The sequence below is a fragment of the Apis dorsata genome, unplaced genomic scaffold, assembly GCF_000469605.1.
Source record: "Apis dorsata unplaced genomic scaffold, Apis dorsata 1.3 scaffold_285, whole genome shotgun sequence".
Lineage (NCBI taxonomy): Eukaryota > Metazoa > Arthropoda > Insecta > Hymenoptera > Apidae > Apis > Apis dorsata.
In genome coordinates this window covers 33,247-38,054 of record NW_006263560.1, presented here as the reverse complement: position 1 = coordinate 38,054, position 4,808 = coordinate 33,247, and the positions used below count along the sequence as shown (strand labels likewise).

General features: G+C 29.6%; 1 long non-coding RNA gene across 1 annotated transcript; it reads right to left on the bottom strand.

The window, feature by feature from the left end:
- Nucleotides 1-2,039: 2,039 nt before the first annotated feature.
- On the bottom strand, nucleotides 2,040-3,705 carry LOC102678934. Its single transcript, XR_421970.2, has 3 exons — nucleotides 3,443-3,705; nucleotides 2,849-3,054; nucleotides 2,040-2,193 (listed from the first exon to the last, which is right to left on the bottom strand). It is a non-coding gene; the product is annotated as an uncharacterized LOC102678934 (long non-coding RNA).
- Nucleotides 3,706-4,808: the final 1,103 nt, after the last annotated feature.

Here is a 4,808-nt window from a genome sequence, read left to right as displayed (position 1 = left end):
AATGATGCAGCAGTATACAATGATGCTAATTTATGTTTCAAATCCAGCTTGCAATCAATTGCATTCAATTTTATTCTTCATCCTTAATATAATAGTATTAAACTAAAGATGTGTAATTATAATATTATAAAATTTTAACTATAAAAACAATTTACAGAACAAATCTGAAATAATCTGTATCGATATGCTATGCGATAATGAAGTTTGTAAAAAGAAAAAATTCGATATTTAACGAAGAAGAAAATACCTCAAGTAAATTAATAATTATGAAAGCTTAAGTCTGTTCGTCATTTTGTTATTCGAGTTCATTAATAAAGTTGACGAAGAAACAGAGAGAACGAAGAAATAAGAGTGAAGGTATTTATTTGGAATTAATAGTCTTTCCTGATCAACAAAGATCGATCTTTCGTTTTCGAGAAATCGACTAGGTTGGCCAACCGTTTACTTGAAATTCAAATCGCACCTACTACAAGAAAGTAATAAAGGAGCGCTTTCATCATCATCCTAGACGTCTGTGCCCAGCAAAAGAGCACTTAATACTACCACCAAGCCTCGCTATCATCGCGCCTCCTTCAGCCACCACCGACAGCTTCTGTGTTTTCTTTCAACTTTTATATAAGCACTCTGTCCTCTTCTTCTTCTTCCTTCTTTTCTTACTTCTTCTTCATGCTCCTACCACTTCTTCAACTCTCTAAGTCTTCTCTTTGTTCCCATATTCTACTTCTTTCCCCCGCTTTCTTTGTTTCCAGTGCAACCCTCATTGTCCCCTTTTCTTGTAAACACTTCTATTTTTCTTCAGTCACTCTATCTCTTTCTCCCATTCTGTAGATTCCTTCATACTTTTAAAGCGTTCGAACCAAATCTTTTTTATCACATGGGATTCTATTTTCTAACGGTATGTTTCTTCTTTTTCTTATTCATTTACTTCTTAATCCTTTCCTAATTTAAATTGCTCATTGTTCTATAACAATTTTGAGATTACGAGCTTCTTTTCTTTTTCCTTTTCTTTTTACTTGCCTTCTTCTTCAAGTTTCACCGCAACTCAGATTTTGTTGCATCTCGCTTCCCTTTGTTTTAATTATTCGACCCAGAATCGGTTTTAATTTATTTGCATCGTATGACAACGTATCGACAAGCCAGAAAATGATAATTGTTCGAGCTAATACCAATTCAAACTGCTACCCCTCGACTATTTTCTACTTCGTTATCGAAATAATACGTACAATATGTATCAAATTGCACATTATCATTTCATTAAATAAAGTATGCAATAATTTCATGATTAATTACGTTGCATATTGTAACAGGTATTACAATAAATTACTTCGCATATTGCAATAGACGATCGATATGAATTTTAATTATTAATGATTTAAATTTCCAATTATTAAAAATATTTCATTATCATATATTTAGCATTTAATTATAAATAATAATAATACATTAAATATTGAATTCTTTTTAGAAAATATTTTTAAATTCCACTATTTTTACACTATGACATATAATATAATAAATATTATCCATATTAATATTCATAAAGCTATTTATATTCATAAAGCTAATAAATTATTTTTCAAATTTACACTTCACGTATATTATTGAACGCACGTTGAAGTGTAAAATAAATTAGCAATAATAGAATTATATGACTTCATTAATATAAATTTTTTTACTTTCACTCTTTAAATAAATTTATATTGAAATTGTTAAAAAAAATGATGAAAATAATTTTAATTTTCTATCAAGCTTCTCCCATCAAATAAAATAACTTTTGTATGAAAAATTTCATTATATTTTTAATAGTAGAATAACAGTTGTAGAATAATAGTTAAGTATGTATATTAGATATATTAGATATTAGATATATAATTTTATATATTTTATTATATATTAGATATATATACAATTGAATATAAATATATAGCATTGTTTAATGAAAAATTATTTTTACTATGATATAACAAGGAAACTTTTTCTCATAATACTCTCTTAACCTCATAATACTACAAAGCTTTATGAACACTAATTTTTAAATTAATACTTTGAAAGAACAGTACCTTAAAAGACAGAATACACAGCATGGTTTCACTAAACGATGTTGGTTGAAAAAGTGCAAAGTGAAGTAATTGCAGCCTTCTGAAGTTTATAGTGGTTGGCGACACACGCTAGGGACACACGGTTCCATCTTTCCTGTAAATAAGAGCACATGCGAGTCACTTGGTTGCAATAGTTGAAGACGTAGGAGTCAAGAGACCAAAGCTTAAATCGAGTTTGCTCTTCGTATCGAATTTCGTAGAAAGTGCACTCCCCGGTGTGTTGCTTGCCATCGAAAGACTTACTAAGACAATATCACCTCGACTGGCAATCCCATAGAATGTATCATCTAAATTTATTTCAAACTAATACTAACTAGTACGAATACTATGAAATTCTATCTAAAATGAATTTCACAGAGGAACAAATTAAGATAAACACGATTATTTCGAATATTCTTTAGATATTATGTATATGAAAGTTAGAATTTCTACAAATATTTTTATTTTGATACGATATATGCAATTATTATTGTTAGATATTACGTATTAAAATGATTTCTTTATATTTTAAACATATAATACATATAATACATATACAATATAAAACATATAATACAACTTTAAGATGTTAAAATGATTTCAAAATTTCATTTACCTGATGTTCTTTTCGATACTATTATATCGTTTCGATATCGCCGATATTTTTAATAATTAAATACTAATTTCAATATTTTAATACTAATATTCTAATTTTCTCTCATTTGTTGAAAATGTGCATACGAAATTCTCTCAAATTTGAAGGCACATACCTAATTTGGTTCCAACTTCTTGATTTTAATTAGCGTTCCAACAATTAGACGAAGTTTGCTCGTTAATCGATTGAAGTTGGTCACAGTTTTAATATTCATAGGATTGTGGGAGTTGTTGCCATCTTCAGAGAAAGGGTGAAATCGATTCTATTCCAACGGTCGTTGCTTTAACAGAAAACTTCTATACCGACCACTGAAATGCACTTCTGCAGTTAAAGAAGAAAATAATCTTATATTTCAGTTATAATGCAGGTTAGTATCATGGGATGCAATAATATCATGTACTGTTATCTGTTACGTATATAGAAGTATTTGATTTTATCGTTACTTTTGAAAATTGAATATAAATAACATAATATATTCATTATTATAAAAAGTGCATAATTATTTTTCATTTGTACTTGTATTGCATGTAAAAAAATTTGATACAAAATATGTACTTGTATATATATACAAGCGAAGATACCAAAGTTACATATTTATTATCTATTCTAAGATCTATTATGCGCATATATTTGAATTTTTTACTAAACTTACTCTACCTTGACAATTCTAAATTGATAAATTCATTTTCACTATTTCTAGTATACTTACTATACGTTTATTCTTGACAGGATAATAGTTGTTCTTATTGCGACGTAACGTAGAATAAATTTACATAAAATAATTTTCATATATGAAAATAAAACATATAATATATATTACGAATGATTACACTTTTGAAATTTAAACACATCTTTAAATCACTTTATCACTTCTTTATGTTTCACAAATTTATTATATTGATTAAAAAATAAATGCTTGCATATTCGACGAAGACATTCTACTACTTACGCCATATTAAAACATCGATATTTATCGATAAATGAATTGCAAGTTATCGATATATTTTATTACTAGAAATATCGGAATCTCATAAAATTACATAATAAAAATATTTAAAAATCAAAATAAAATTTCCCTTTATTAATTACAAAAGATTAACATAATAGTAAAATAAAAAATAATATAAATATTATTTTTTAACTTCGATATATTTATTCGATATTCTTTCGAGTAACCGTTGTATAGTTACCACACCTTGTCGTCTGATGGCGCAAATGTCTAGTTCGTAGCAGTATGGCGGGTGACAATCGTGTTACAGAATTATTTCGGAAAGTGAAAACTATTAAAAAATGAAATACTCGATTCTTGAGATTCTCGAATAATTGAAGACACGAGAGGAAGGAATGTACGACAGGTATATAATAGACATGCGTGAATTGTATACGCGCTTGAGTAGGGATAGCGTGGCGCGTGGGGCTGCGCCGGCTTATTGTCACTTGTCAGTCTGCCGCGAGCGCTCTTATGGAGTAGATCGTGTGTGTCGTGTTTCGGTTCGGTGGTTTCTCTCGTTTATTCGAAGCCGTGAGTGAGTGAACGGTGTAAATAAACATTAATGTCATCGCCGAGGGGCATTTTGGAAGACGCGTTACCGCGTCTCTTCGCGGTTTTTACATCGAAACGCCGATTCATTTACAATTTTAAAAACGTAGTTTGATTTCTAAATTCAACGCCATTCCCGCGTTTTCAAATTCGTAGCTGCGTCGATAAACGTATCGAGTGCACAACGTTACTTTTTCTTGTGCTTTGTGAAAAGTCGTGTTATTGTTTCGTGAAACATTAGTTATTATTGTGTATTTTGAGTGTCCATTGGATTACCACGAAGCGTGGCGTTGCTTCTACGATTCCGGAACAGGAGGAAACGTCAAGTGAGTCAATGATATTTTATTCGTTTGCATGTAATTACAAGACACGTCCAACGTTTCTTGCGTAGCTACGAACGAGGTAGTTAGAAACGTAGACAAGTATTTCCGTTTCGTTTAATATGTCGCGTCGAGATGTAAAAAACATAAACATATTTTGCTATAGCTGAATCTTCCGATAAATATTGTTGAAAGTTAGATAAAAGAACAGGTGT